General features: G+C 51.5%; 1 protein-coding gene across 2 annotated transcripts in view; it reads right to left on the bottom strand.

Annotated features, from left to right (window-relative positions):
• GDPD5 (glycerophosphodiester phosphodiesterase domain containing 5) overlaps window positions 1-15,448 on the bottom strand; it is a 111,717-nt gene extending 96,269 nt beyond the window's left edge. The window contains exon 1 of one of the 2 annotated variants that reach the window (XM_039378203.1): window positions 15,237-15,448. The gene's annotated coding sequence lies outside the window, so the exon portion shown is untranslated. The remainder of the gene's footprint in view (window positions 1-15,236) is intronic. The other variant, XM_027744670.2, reaches the window with a different exon arrangement.
• Between the last annotated feature and the right edge of the window lie 409 nt (window positions 15,449-15,857).

Below are 15,857 nucleotides of genomic sequence, written 5' to 3'. Positions count from 1 at the left end.
TGACATCACCCCCCCGCTCAGAGCCAGAGGGGAAGAGAAGCTGCTTTGTTTGGGTTTTCCCGAGCTGCTATACCAGCCCTTTCCCCAGGAAGGAAACCTTCCACACTCCCCTTCCCCTCCAGTGTGCAAAGGCTCCTTATTCCACCTCCCCCAGCCCCCCAGGAGCCCTGACAGGGTGAGGAAACAGGAGCCAGAGGCAGCAGCTCCCTGCTGGGTCATGGATTCCATGCTCCTGGGGGAGCAGGACACCTGCAAGCTTTTCAGGAGCTTCCATGGGAAAGCACTCAGACCCAACACATCCCTTGCTTTTCCCCCTTTCATTGAGAAGCCCTCTCTCTTTCCAGCAGGGACAGGCAGGAGAGACGGGGCTGTGCACATCCCCTGTAAAAACGGGAAAACTCGTTGCTCCATCTCACTTAATTCCAAGTGAGACGGAGCCATTCCAATCCCTGCTGTAACATGACTGCAGCTGAATTTTATTCCACTTAAGCCTTTCCCAAAATACCTGTGGTCCTTTGAGATACTTCTTCCCCTCATGCCAAGCCTTGCAGGAATTCAATCCCATTAGCACATAACCATCATGCAATAACTGCGACATCCCGGGGATTCTTCCTGACAGGCTCAGCAGAGACCTCGCCAGAGGAGAAGTCCTTCAGGTATGAGACATCCAAACCATCTGAAGCATCAAAGCCTCTCCTGTGCTCAGGATTTAGGGCTCATCCCAGAGCTCCTCAGCCTTCCCCGTTGGCAGTGGGAACAGCCCAAGGGGGATCTGAGCTCCGGGCCTGTCCCATCCCAGCATCCCAGAGGCAGCTGCCTTGGATCACTCATATTCCATCTCTGGAAGTGCTCAAGGCCAGGTTGGATGGGGCTTGGAGCAAACTGGCCTGGTGGAAGGTGCCCCTGCCCGTGGCAGGGGGTGGAATGAGATGGTCTTTAAGGTCCCTTCAACCTAAACCAGTGTGGGATTCTCTGATTCCCAATCCCTCAAAGTACAGGTCAGGGTAACCTTTAACGAATAAATCCCCTTCCCCTGATGTGTGGGGGGCAAAAGCACTTCGTGCTTGGTCTTTAACTAATCCCAAATACTGCAGGAGCCTCAAAGCTCTTCTTCATCTGCTTTTTTTAGTGCTGGAAAAATCACATCTTTGCTCCTCTTCCCAGAGGAAACTGGACACATCTGCTTATCATTCCCAAGCCCCATTATCTTCAAGCATTTTCCTACAAATATCTGTGCATTTCAACACTGCTCCAGCAGTATCAGGTCAGATACCACTCCTTCCTTAATGGTATCTTCTCCTAAATTCCTTCACTCTGGAAATGAGCTTTCCTCCAACAGGCACTGCACATGGATGATCCTGCATGTTCCTCCCTGGATTTGTGGTGCTGCCACTGCTCTGTGATTCCATGGAACCAATTTATTAAACCTGGCTCTCTTGCTCAGCAATAATGAGCCTGTCCTAAGCAATAATTAAAGTTTAACCCCAGCAGTCCTTGCTAATCTTTGCCTTTTGCTTTAGAGGAAGGAAATGTGACCCCAATCTTTAGACCAAATGGCATCTGCGCTTCCACGGACAAAAGTAAATTTGTGATGTGCCTAATGAAGCCTAGAAAGATGCTTGAGATAATGGACAGAAAAATCTCTGCCCTTTAAAGACTTCCAGCTCCCAGAGTTATTGCAAGGCTTCCTATCACGCTTCAGAAAGTGGGGGTTGGTTTGTTTAGGGGTGGTTTTTGTTTGGGGGGGTGTGGTTTTTTTACACCCCTTGAGCTTTCAGCCTCTGAAGGCTCTGATCCCTTAGATCCTGCCTCACACACGAGCTGGGAAATTCCTTCTCCAGGAAACACAATCATCCCCCCAAAAAACCCAGGAGACAGCTCTTTCCAAAGGCATTTTTTGCCATACCCCAGTTCCACAAGTTGCATCCGAGCCACATAAATATCCAACCTACACATAAACCAATTAACTGCTTGTTTTAATTTAAACTATTAAAAAAACTGACCAATCCAGAGGTGCCACAGCAGCATCGAGCTTTGCACTCAACCAGAAGTGGGATCCCAATGACTCAGGTGCTGTTTGGAGCCTCCAAAGCACAGAGGCTCCGTGGCAGTCTGGAAGAAGAATCCAAACAGAAGGAAAGAAGAAGGGTGATTTTGTCTAATGATGAGCCATCAAGCCACTGGGTGACAAATCCATTTGTGCTGGATAAACAAAGGTAGCCAAGCCAAGCTCCTCCATTGCCAAAACCAGCCCCAGGAGGTCCGTAGCTTCCTGCAGGGTCACTGCTTGTGGGGACAGCTGAGATGGGATGGGATGCTGTCACTGGGACAGCTGGAGGGCAGGAGACCAGGACATGCTCCAGCATTTTCCTCAGACCTCAGAGCACCTTCCAAGGTCTAAAGGGGCTCCAGGAGAGCTGGAGAGGGACTGGGGACAAGGGATGGAGGGACAGGACACAGGGAATGGCTTCCCACTGCCAGAGGGCAGGGAGAGAGATGGGATAGGGGGAAGGAATTCTTCCCTGGGGGGGTGGTGAGGCCCTGGCACAAGTTGTCCAGGGAAGCTGTGGCTGCCCCATCCCTGGAAGTGTCCAAGGCCAGGTTGGAGCAACTTGGGATAGTGGGAGGTGTCCCTGCCCGTGGCAGGGGATGGAATTAATGATCTTTAAGGTCTCTCCTAGCCCAAACCATTCTGCCTCCCTCTCCCTCCAGTGGATCCCACCCCAAGGTGTGTTGTGCTGTGCCTGTCACACCCTGGGGACACTCCCCAGGTTGGCAGCCCCTGCTCAGCAGCAACTGGACCCACCAGCCTTGGTTAGACACGGAGCAGCTTCAAACCCCCTCCTGATCAAACCAGTTTTCACCTTATTCGGTATTTTTACCCCCATAACAGCTCACAGCTTGTCCCAAAATGACCCACGTTGAGTGTGAAAACCACCTTTTTGCCAACAATATTTCAAGGACCCACGTCATGCCAAGGGAAGCTGCTCCCACCTCCACAGGGGAGGTTATTCCGTGTGAATTCTCAGAGGAGCAGCATCCCCCACCTCCCACCACTCCCACGTGGGAAAGTGCCATTTCCATATTGAACAGAAGGAGCCAACACATTCCCTCCTGCCCTGCTCCCAGATTACTCACAGCACAGCCCACGGAGTCTCTCGGATCCAGGACACTGGGGGTGCAGCAGACACAGGTTCAGCTGCCAGACACTCCTGTGCAAATCTCTCTCAGGGAAGAGTGGCTAAAAATACCTCCCAGCCCTGTACCCACACCCCTAAAACTGGGATTTTACTCCCATTCCAACCGATCCAGGTTACTGGGATAGAAGCCTCCCCTACACATCGAAATCACTACAAGCTGCCTGGGTTTGAAAACCTCTGCTACACTCCCAGCCCGGCCCCGGGGCACCAAAATGTTCTCAGCCATCAGGATGAATAAAACCAACCCTCAGGGAAAGGTTTTGAGCTGCAGAACACGCCAGAAGGTGATGAACCAGTCCCTGGAAGGTTTTCCCATCCCCACCTTCACACCCCGCTGGTTCCAAAGCTGCTCCATGAGCTGAGCTGGCCAGCACACTCGGGATAAAGGGAGCAGAGCCCTGTGCCAAATGAACCCCCCTGCAGAGCTCCCAGCTATTTCTGGCAGGTCAGGTCCAAAGCTGAAAGTATTTATGGAATCTAATTAATATCCATCACTGGGGGGGGAGGGATAAACAGATAAATAATCACAAATCAAGGGTTCATCCTTTGGCTGTGGTACTGGAGAAAAAGGGCTGGAAAGGAAAAGGGGAGGAGAAAAACTGCTGCAGGTTCCTTTTCCTTGTCCCATTCCATGCATTGGACTTCCTCCAGTGAACCTGGATCACTGCTCGTGGCAAAGAGTGATGTTAAGCTGAGGTTACTGTTATAAACGAGCAAACCTCTGTACTGGAATGTTGGAGCCTACACAGCTTTTTCCAGAGCCTCTCTCCCATCTCAGCCCCTAAAAATCCCCCTGTCAGACATGTCTGCAGAGCAGTTGTGTCAAGAAGCCAAAGAGCAGCACCTGAGGAAGGTGGATTCATTGGAATACACCCCAAGGAAGAAAGAAATCTCCATTCTGCCTTTCTACAGCATCCAAGTCTTCTCCACCCTCATCCTGCCCCACTGAGGCAGTGCCACATCCTTTAACCAGGAATACACTTATCTCCTCCACCAAAATCCCTGGTGTGTGGATAAAACATGGATGATCCCAAATCATCCCCCAGTACCTCAGACATCCTTCCTTTCAGAGTCATCAGCAACCCAAGACTTCATGGCAAAAAAAAAAATAAATAAAATCACATTGTCTGAGGACAAACAAGCAACACGTTGTTGTCTCGGGGTTGTTTCTCTGTGGGAATTCAGTTGTGGGTAAAAACACAATTCGAGTGTTTCTTAAATGAAAGGAACCAAACAAATAAATGCAGCAAACACAGGCAGTTCCTGCCTGAGCTGGAGTGTGACAGGACACAACTGAAGCCCTCCAGGAGCCAACCCCTCATTCTGAGCAGACCTCAAGCTCCCGAGAGCTCCAGGATGACCAGACAAAGGTCTTCACTGTGACATCACCTTTTCCCATCATTTTAGAGCTCTCCTGTAAAAGCCACAGAGGTGGCAAACCCTACTTTTTGTTTTTTCACGTTGTAAATGCTGGACAAAGGTAGGAGATCAAACTCAGTAGCTGGTTTCAACTGTAGAACAAGAAAATTAGTGAAATACAGCCCTCGTGTTGCGTGGCAGGGAGAGGATTTATTACTGCAGGGACACAAGACTTTCCCCAGAGGTACCTGCTCCTTCCCAAATTCCAGGCACTGAGTCCTGGGGGGAATCCAAACACCTCAGCAGTCCCTATATATCCACTCACAGCAGAATTGCTTTCCAAGCTCAGCCACTTGCAGCTGTATTTATGTTTTTAATCCCAGCCCAAAGCTTGTTCTCCACCGCTCTGCCATTTAACAAGCATTAAACCTGATGGAGCATGAGACATAACAGGGTTTTACTCACACCCCAGCCAAGAGCTGCCTCAGAGGAGCTGACAAGAGCCACAAGTGGTTTAGGCAATATTTATATCACACCTTTCCATCAAAAAAAAAAATTAAAAGTTAAAAAGCCAAAAGCCAGCCTTTTGGAATCAGATATATGGGATTTGTCACCACAACCAGCCAGTTTGGGAGCAGGTCTCACGAGCCTCAGGCAGTCCTGAAACACAGCAATAAGTTTCAGGGTGAAAAAAGAATATAACAGAAGGCTGAGCTGAAATATTTACAAGGAAGAGGTGAAGTGCAGCTCCTTGACCAAGGACTGGGGTTTTCTCATGAAATACTCAGAGAAGAGTTTTTCCTCTCCCCCAAACTGCCCCTTGGAACTCCATGAGCCTCTGCAAGCAATTCTCTTCTGGAGCCAAGCAAAGGGCTGGGAGAAAAAAAAACCAATAAATTGGGCTGAGCCCAGATCTGCTGCCAGACACCGAAAGGTTAAGGGAGGATGGTGCACACAGAACATGATTTGAGCTGTGCTTGCAGCTTCCTCCTCCCACCACTCAGTTATTTGCTCTCCCTCCCAAATTTCACTCCAGGCTCCACCATGGATGTGCTTCCCTTCCAACTGGAAGCAGAAAACTGAATTCTGAAAGGTATGAATCGTGTGAGGGATCCATTTAGCAGCTCTCCAGGTTAAAAGGGGATTTGCAGTCACTGCCACCACCTCCCTTCAATGCCAAAGGCTGCTTTGGGTTTTCTCACGGAGATATTTCAACTCGAGAAGCTTCCCAGGAGACAGAGCTTGAAGCATAAGGGCTTTGAGCCACAAAAAGCACCAAGAGATGCTTCTTTCTCCCCAGCTTTCCAGTACGTGGAGTCAGTTCAGGTCTAACAATTAGTGCAGCAATTCTGGTACAAATCAGATGGCTTGGCTCCATGAGGCACTGGAATTGGGCAGCCCCAGGAGCTCCCATTTCCACTGGCCTTTTTGGCTCAGCTGCTATCCCAAAGCCCAGTTAGGAGCACTGTGTTAAACCCCCTCAGCCGATCACACAGTTCCACAGCTGAGCAGTGACAGTTGTTTGCTGAAGGAGTGACCCTGATGGCACAGTTTGGGACCTCCACGGTCACAGTGACCCTGTGCACAGACCGTGGGACAGCAAACGGTGCTTGCTCCCAGTTTTGGCAAAAGCCAGCTCTTCCAACAGCTCAGCAGGGCTCATCTGCCTTGGACTAAGCCTGGCTCAGCCAGTGTAAAGCCTGGAGCAGAGCTTTGCAGAGGGCAGGCACATTTCAGCCATGGTACTGTCACATCATTCTCGCCAAGTCCCAGCCCTTCCCTCTTTCAGCTGATTCAAATGAGCCTTCTCCCTGCCCTTCCAGCACCTAAAGGGGCTCCAGGAGAGCTGGAGAGGGACTTGGGACAAAGGAGAAATGGCCTCCCACTGCCAGAGGGCAGGGTTAGGTGGGATATTGGGGTTTCTTTAGGGGGATTTCTTGGCTGTGAGGGTGGGGAGGCCCTGGCACAGGTTGCCCAGGGAAGCTGTGGCTGCCCCATCCCTGGAAGTGTCCAAGGGCAGGTTTTATGAGGCTTGAAGCCACCAGGTCTATGAAACATGCCCATGGCAGGGAGTTGGAACTGGATGAACTTTAATGTCTCTTCCGACCTAAATATTCCCACGACTCTAGAGAACCTCTTTAGAGTCCCCACAGCAGCACAATGTTCTAAAACTGGGATAAAAACAAAGCCGTCAAATGTACACATTTTCTGAACGCTTCCAAGGACAGTGATTCCACCACTTTCCTGTTCAATCCACGTGGAGACCAGCTCCCACCTTCATTAAACATCAGCCAGCTCATTACACCCCCACAACCAGCAGGCAGCTGCACCTCAGACACTCCATTTCCAAGCCTCCATCCCAAAATTACCCTTTTCCTTTAAACAAAAAGACAAGACACGCATTTGAGAGGGACTCACAGAGCAGCAGCACTTCCAGCACAATTCCTTGTTGGATGTTCCCACACTGCTAAAGGATCCCAAACACCCTCATGTCCCAGGCCCTGCTCTGGTTCAGGTTCAGCAGAGCTGACAGAGCTGAGCTGGAGCAGCTGGAGGTTTATGTGAGGCAGAGCAGGCTCGTTCCAGACCCTCCCTTATCACCACTGCAAATATCAGCACAGATAGAGCCGCACGTCACGCCCGGGGAGCTGCAAGGAATGGTCCTTTCCACTCCTCTGCCCCCACCTGCCCCAGCCTGTGACCTGCTGCTCACCCCAGGGACCCTCCCCAGCCCACACGCTGCTCCAGGGAAAGGAGACTCCAGACTTCAGGTCAGTCACATCCCTCCAGGAAACACTGCAGCCGAGCTACAAAGTTCAGGGAAATAGGGAAAAAGCCCTTCTTTGCCCTGAGCTGGGAAAGGAGAAGCCAAAAGAGCAGAAGTGTCTCACAGATCCAGTAGAGCTCAGTACAACCAGTTAACACAGAAGCTTGGATTTAAATCCCTTCTGTCCTGAGAGTCCTTCACATAATAAGCTGATCCTTTTAGGAATAGAGAGGACCCCCCTAATTTAAGCTTATCCTGCTGTCAGAAGTGGACCTCTAACTTTTCACTGCAGGGCATCTCCAAAATAGTCTGGCCACCAGGTTACAGCTCCCCAATAAACCCCCAGGCTTTGCTCCTGCTAAACTAACCTCGTTCCCACTGGGACACGGTGTGTTTATCACACCAAGAAGATAAACCCCACGAGGGCTTTTCAACCCAGCAGGAACCTTTGCTTTCAGGTCAAATCCAACCCTGCTGTTAACAAGCCCCTCCTCTGGCCCCTTATGAGAAGGGACCATCCAGCAGGGCAGGGACTGATGCCCCTGCTCCAGGTGGCACTGAGGCAGGTCACCAGCATCAGTAAGGCTTCCCAGAGCTTTTCCAGCCTGGCAGATGGGGCAGAATCCCCCCTCTCCTGCTGCCCACATTGTTTTTGATGGAAGATGCTGTGGGTGGACTATCCCATTTTTTAAAGGCCGCCACATTCCGTGTGTCAGCCCCTCAACACCATCCAAGAAGCCGAGCTGGCTCTGCCTCCAGCAGCAGCAGGAGAGGTGCCCAGAGCAGGGTTTCTGGAATGCTTTCCACCAGAAGCACATTCACCCAGAGACTCCCTTCACAGAGCCATCCCAGAACGATCCCATCCAGCTCTGGAAGTCCAGGAAAACCCCGGGGCACATCCTGAGCTCCACGTTACCCCTCACACCCCACACAAGCTCCAGACCGAAGCACGTTGAAGGGCTGACGCTACAAACACGAGCAAGGACATCTCCAAACTGGCCTTCAGCCACGCTGCTCCCGCCTGTGTGTTCAGGGACGTTGCCCTAATCCCACAAGCAGCTTTATTTTCCTTTGCAAAGCCAAACCATCCCCAAGAGCTGGCGCGGTTTGCGCGTCGGGAACACGCGGAGACGCAGAGCGGTGACCTTGTGAGGCACAAGGGCTCGTGCCTGGCAGCACAAGGGACACCAGAGCACCCTCACCCCCAGCACATTAACATTTTAACAGATACAGCTGTCCTACACTGCATTCCTTCAATATATAGCTCTCCCAGAGCACAGCCTGGAGATGCAAACAAAAAAAAAAAAAAAAAAAAACAACAATCCCACATCCCTACGCAAAGGAGACGGATTAGGAAACACTTGTGATAAGGGAAAGTATCTCCAGCTGAGTTGTCAACCTTGCACTTTAAATTAGGCTTGTAATGAGGACTGCAAGCACTCTCCATTTCAGCGATTAACTCTCAGCTAAAATAGCAGTTTTAAGACAGATTCTGCCCCCAGGTTTCAGGCAGGAGCAGAAGAGGAGCTTGCAGGATGTCACACAACAGCAACTCACACCAAAGCCCGAGCACAGAGGGTAAAGTCACCCCCTAAAATAAGAGCCTCCCACCACTAGATATTTACAAAGCATCAAATGCAACACAGCAGGTGGGTTGGGAGCTCAGAGGACCCAGCTCAGGAAAAAAGAAGACAGTAATATCAAAATGCCTGCCAGAAATGTAGATATTTATGTAAGTGCTGGAAAAAGGGGATTACAAGCTCAGTGTCCCAAGTGCAGAGCAATCCTTGATGAGGAACATCATTTGCACGTGAACAGGAGCACGTCTAAAAATAGACCTTTTGAGAAGCCACAGGTCTGGCCTCACCTCTCAGCTTGATGAATTCCAGGGCTCCCAACAATCCCACAGCCAGCCACAGACTCCAGGGGCTGTTCAGGCACTTACTGTGCAGCCCTGAAGGCTCAAACAGCCAACTCGTGGCCAGGGACGGAGAAATCACATCCCCAAAAGCTTGAGAGCAACGGAGCCAACCAGCCCTGGACACCCAGCGCTGCCTCTGTGCCGGGTTTCCAACTGCACAGGGTTTGACTGACAGTTTAAAGTCTCATTGACAAGATTCATGAATAATTAGGAGGTGGATTGACACCAGAATTCCCACAATACCCGCAAACATAATCAACTGCTGGATCAGGCAACTGCCTACAAAACATCACCCACCTGACAGCTCCGAGGAACTTCTTTATGGGGCTTCTTCGTGCAAAGAAAGAATCACAGAATCAGCAGAGAAAGGTTTGGGTTGGAAAGGATCTTAAAAACCATCTCGTTCCACCCTCCCTGCCATGGGCACCTTCCACTAGACCAGCTGCACAGATGCTGGTTTTGAACACACACTTCTTACCTTCTCCAAAAAAATGCCCTTTTGGCCTCCAAGAGAGGTCAGAGGGTTGGATGAGTCCTTCCTGCATCACCAGCTGAGACACACAGGAAATATTTTAATCCCAAGGAAAGCATTAATTACCTCTTGGCAATAAAATAAAAGCAAATCCGAAAAACACACACATACACACACACCAAAATCCGCCCAAATATCTCAGAGTGACCTCACCCTGGAGGTAAATCCCTGTAAACAAACCTAAGCCCTGCCTATCCACCCCAGAGGCACCAGCAGGACCTCCAGGCAGCCTGACCTGAGCAGACCCCAGCCCCACCTTGCCCCCTGGCAGCATTATGGAAAAGCACCGGGCACAGCAAGGCACGGCCTGGAACAGATCCCAGTTTTATCACCACTCTCCAAGGCTTTGTTCAGATAACAGGGTTCCAATGGGGTCACACACAAGGGCCAGCCCAGGGTCCTGCCCTCCGGGCGAGCTCCTGGGCAATCCAGCAGGACAACAAGCCCAGACATGAGCCCCAAATCCTCTCCAAGCTCTTAAGTGCCCTACTCAGGATTAGACCTACTTCCCAAGGATCCCATGGAACACCCTGAGCATCACCCCGTGACCTTCAGGCACCGATTCCCACCCTCTGGAGCCACCTCCAAGCCCAAAAATTGGCTGCACTTTATTTGTTTTGCTGCAATTGCATCAGGCCACCAGAACCCTGACTTGATTTTAGGTTTGATTTACGAGTTGGTGACTGTCAGCTCCAGGGATCCATCAATAAGTGGCCCAAAATACAATCTATTAGAGCGGCTCAGAACCCTTTGAAGGGTACAACCAGTCCATTACATTTTTTTAAAGGCTACACCCAAAAATACCTCTTAAAGGAAACTGGGTTTCACCTTGTACTATTTCAGTCAGATGCAAAAATGCTTTCCCTGAGCAACCTGGGCAAATGTGAGCCTGAAACTAAAACCAGCAAACGACCAGAATATTTCTGCTCTGAGCATCTAAACCCAGGCTGGGGGAGGGAGAAGTTTCGTTTCACCTCAGCCGGGAGGAGGAAAGGGAAGCAAAGCACAGCAGCCAGATATTTATAAAGAGATTTTACAAGCTCCAGCAGAGTTTTAAGAGAAGCAGGTTTTAAATAAATAAATAAAGATTCAAGGCAAGCTCGCTCCGAAGGGGAAAAGTGGAGGATAAAAAGCTGCTTAACACAGTGAAACAGATCCTTTGGAGCAGTCCCAGACGAGAATAAAACTTCCAGTCCGTCACCTCCAAGTCCTCCTGGATCCCAAACACCTCACAGAAAGCCTGGCTCCCACACAGAGGACACGGGGGATAAAGGGCAGGAGGATTCAATTTGGCATGACTAAGGAATTAATATTAAAAGCACTCCCAGCTATCTCCAAGGAAGAAATGAGCCACCAGCAGGGCTCTGCTGGGATGGAGCTAGTTCCCAGACTTGTGCATCACCCCAGCAAAGGTACCATTTTCCCCTCTCCTGTCCCCACCTCACCCTTCACCCAGTGGGAAAAACCCAAACCAGCCACTTCAGCAAAACCTGGATCAAGAGCCACACTCACAAAAAAGAAAGAATATCAGTGAAAAAAAGATATTCACAAAAAGAAACATTTTTTCATAAAGCTGAGCCTGCCCAACGACCAAGAGGGCAAAAAAAAGACAGAGCTCAATCACGATCTGGAATGGATTCCACGGGTGAAAACTTCCCAATTGCCACCCAAGAAGGTCCTTGTTGAACACCCTTCAGGGGAGCACTGTACCTCGAAACCACTCCCTGGTAGGAATCTTCTACAAATATTTAATTGCATACAAAACAAACAAACAAACAAAAAAGGCTTTTTCTTTTTTTTTTTCAGGCTGTTGAGCAATGACAGACTATTTCACCAAATACTCAGGCAGCTGTCCTGCCAGTATCTGTGGGTTTTTTTGGAGGAAGTGAGGAGAACACAGTGGTTAACTCAAGAGGAAAAAGCAGCAAGACCAACCACCACCACCACGCAGCTATTTTTTTTTTTTAATTTTGTTTTTGAAAGTCAAGCCACACATTAAAGGAGCTGCACCTAATCGCTGTTTATAGAGGGGCTGGCAGGCAAAAGCAGCTGCTATAAACAGTCCCTTAAATCCCTTTTCCCGGCGTCACGCTCGGATTATTCCCGCAAAGGTACATCAAACGCCAGGTGCGGAGCTGGAGGGGGAATATCGGGTTTGGGGAGGAAGGAAGAGGGACGAGGTGCAAAAGGTTGTCACCTCCACGTGCTGCCCAGCGTGGACAAGGAGGCAGCTCTCGGTGTGACACTGCCCTCTCCTGAGCACAGGGCACTGCTCAGCTCCACGGCCGGCCCAGCACCGGGATTTTGGGCAGGAACAGCCCCGAGCAAACACCCAAACAGAGGGAGAAGCTGAGGCACCACTCACCCCACAGCAGCTCCAGCACAGCCACAGCCTCCTCCTCGCACCAACAGCACTACATGCACTTCAGCAAGAGGATGAACCACCCCTATTCAGGCTCCTTGAGGCTTAATTAGCAGCTGCTGCTAATTAACGAAGCCTCTTTATGACCACGGCAAAGTGGCTGCCAGGTGGATCCCATTCCTTCATCACCGGGCTTGGAGCAACCTGGTCTGATGGGAGATGTCCCTGCCCGTGGCAGGGGGTTGGAGCTGGATGAGTTTGAAGGTCCTTTCAAACCCAAACCATCCTGTAAATCCGGGAATATCCGCACGAAGGTGCAAAGCCCCTCGTTCCAGGGCTGTGGAACAGGAGGTCGACCCCTGTGGCTGCAAAATCTCAAGGAAAAGGAGTTTCAAACCAGGGAAAGCACATTCCTACAGCTCACATTTGTAGGAAAGCTGCTCTCAGGAGGAGCCCTACCGTGAGCAGCCCCCCCACCACTGTCGCTGTCAGGGATAACCACACCTTCCCAGGGTGCCACAACCCAGGAGGATTTCAAAGGTGCAGCCGTTCCCTTTCATCCTCACCCTCGGGAAGGCTCACAAAGAGGGTTAAAGGCCAATACTGCCCCCGGGTGTGTCTGGTGAAAGGGCACCCAGCTCCAGCTTCCACCACCTGTGAGCATCAAAGGGCCTCCAACAAACAACAGGGTGAAGGAGCCACCTGGGACCCGACCTCAAACCCCCTCCCTACCCTTTGCAACTGCGAGTTACTCCAACCCACACGTTAAAAAAACTAAAAAAACAAACCAACAAACCCCTAAATATTTTGGCACCGAGCAGTGTGAAACACCCTGGCAATTTGAAGGCAGTTACTCCAGATCAAACACACGTGGACATGGAGTTCATGGGGGAAAGTACAACAAATAGTCCCCGGCCCTTGCAGCTGCTTTGGCGTCTCGTTGGAATCTTCCAGTTCATAAAAGCAATTTGTTGCCTTGCAAAAACCAAACCTGATATCATTCATTCTGAGCCAGCAGTTTCTGAACCTACAACCAGACAGCCAACAGATTGATCCGCCCAGGGCTCGTTTTCATTGTGAACACACAAGCCAAACATCGGCCGTGCCTCGCCACCGAGCGCACAATTCAGCCCAGGGAAGAGCAGAACATGCAGAACATGCTTATTTAATACAAGTACAGCGTGCCAGAGACACCCACTCTAAAATTAACTCTGCCATCAAAGCACGGCTTTCAATTTGCCACTGAAGAAGCGCCTTCTAAATCCCAGGGAAATATTCTGCAGCCCCACACCGCTGGGATATCGTCGGGAAGATGCTTCGAGGGGGAGAAGGTGTTAAAAAAGCAGGGTTTGAGGATTCAGGAGGCATCACTGCTCAGGTGGATAAAGGCTGTATAATGAATTAATGGACTGCTTTCCACAGCAATCTGATGGCTGGGGAACACAGACCTGCCAGGCAAAATGCGAGGCAGGAAATCCATTTCCCTCAGCTTTTCCCCAGGAACCTGCCAAGCGCGAGCTGGCAATTCCTGAGGGAGAAAGAAGGGAGTCCTCCTGCATCCCTGTGCGATCCAACCCCCAAAAAAACCTCTTTAAGGAGCAGCACTGGGCTAAGTTTTGCTGGCTAATAAGCAGCAATCTAAATTTCCTGGCAGCTGGAGCATCCCGAGGAGGATCCAGCATCAGAACGGCGCACTTGGATCGAACGTTCCCCGCGCACGGAGTAACTTTTAATGGAGAAAAATCCACACAGGCTTCCTGAGCAACACTCCTTTTCCTCCACAAAGAGCTAGCAAAGGGAACCAGAATTCCATTTTTGTTACAGTTTCACACACAGCACAGTCAGGACTGTTCCTGTCAGCTCTCCATAATCCCTTTCCAGCCCCAAAATAACCCTTAAGCCAACACGATTACACGTAACAGTGGCTGGACAGACCCAGCCCTAAAACCCCACAGCACGGGGAGTTCGCCACAGCCAGGTTTTTTCTGGCTGCAGAATCCTCATTTCCACCTCGCCAGGGGGGAAATTTCACAGCTTCCACCCCAGGAATTGCTCCACCAGACCTTTTCCAGAGGAAAATGTGGACTGCAACTCCTCAGTGCCCAGTTTTCTGGGCGGTGACGCTTCAGGACGTGGGTGAGACCTTCAATAAAACACCAACGACATGATTTTTTTTCCCCTTTTTTTCCCCCTGAATTACTCCTTTTTCCAAGCAATTTCTTTGCCAAGTGTCAAGATAAAATACTACTCTCTACATTCACCCTCTGTCTGAAAAATTTGGGGTGTTTAACAGTGGCTTTGCTGCAGTGGGGGGATGTCCCCAGGAGCCATCCAGGACATCCCTGAGCATCCTCACAGGGTGCTGGGAGACTGTGGGTGCTGGATGGGCACTGGGTGCTCCTCCAGCTGGGCAAGCAACAATAAATCCCTCTTGGGATTTCGCTGCCTCAGGATTTTAGGGCTCTGGACAAGCCCTGGGACTGTGGGACACTGCAGATGCCAGGATTTTATATCAAAACGAAGCATTGCCTGGCACACAAGTAGGGCCTAGAGGAGAAAAGCAGGGGAGCAGTTCCACACCCTGATAACTGGGGGGTCTCAGAGACCACAGGGGGCACCCCGGCACCTCTCACCAGGTGGGTGCCCACCCACAGCCCCCCATCACATCCCAACTTTGCTTGGGATGCTCATGGCCAGGTGAGCCACCCATGGGGGGCACACAGCTTTTGGGGGGGCACAGAGAGCAAAGAAACAGCTTTCAGGAACGGGGAAAAAAAAAAAAACAACAAACAAGCACTTTGTGGGGCAAAGAAACACCTGGTGGGAATGGGAAAAAAAAAAAAATCCACATTTGGGGGCAAAGAAACACCTTTGGGGAATGGGAAAAAAAAAACAAACAACACGTTTAGGGGCAAAGAAACAACGCAGCACTTTTTTGGGGGCGTCAAACCAACCCATCTGTCACATACCCGACACCCCCCCACACCGGCTCAGCACCGTCCCCCCACCCCGGGGTCACCGCGCACCCCCCTCGCCAAAAGGTGGATGCCAAAGCCCCCCCAGCGCTCCCAGTGCTCCCCAGTGCCACCCTTTACCTGCCGCTGGGGAATCCTCCAGCTCGCCGAGCCCCGGGGGAGGGGGTGCCCCTGCCCCGCCGAGGCCGCGCCCCGGCACGGGGTGGGATGGGGCGGACGGACGGACAGACGGACGGACAGAGGCGCAGACGGAGGTGCCGCCGCCGCGTCCCCGGTCCCCGCAGCCGGCTCGGCTCCGCTCCCCGAGCGGGGCGGGCGCGGCACCGGCGGCTCCGCCCCGGCAGCAGCAGCAGCAGCAGCAGCAGCAGGAGGAGGAGGAGGAAGGAGCAGAAGGCTGTGCCCGCTCGTTCGGCTGGTTTTGGGGTGTCCCTGCGGGATGGGAACCCCTGCGCGGTGCCGGGCCGCGGGGGTGCGGGGCTGGGGGATAAGGGCACCCCTGGAAAGGGAAACCCACCCCACCCCCCCACCCCCCCCCCGCTGCCCGTTCCCCTCTCCCTCCCGCTCGGTGCTGTCCCAAAGCTCGGTTCTGGGAGACGTGGGAAAGCCAGGGGGTGTTTGGAACTGTGGATGGGGATTGGGAATGCTGAGCCCCCCCAAAGAGCAGAGAGCACCCGGGAATGGGTTGGGTGGGAAGGAACCTTAAAGCTCATCCAGTTCCGCCCCCAGGACACCTCCCACTAG

This window comes from Pipra filicauda, unplaced genomic scaffold (assembly GCF_003945595.2).
Source record: "Pipra filicauda isolate LSUMZ 115617 unplaced genomic scaffold, ASM394559v2 scaffold131_size2509542_pilon, whole genome shotgun sequence".
In the NCBI taxonomy this organism is placed as follows: domain Eukaryota; kingdom Metazoa; phylum Chordata; class Aves; order Passeriformes; family Pipridae; genus Pipra; species Pipra filicauda.
This window is presented reverse-complemented; position numbering and strand designations above follow the sequence as displayed.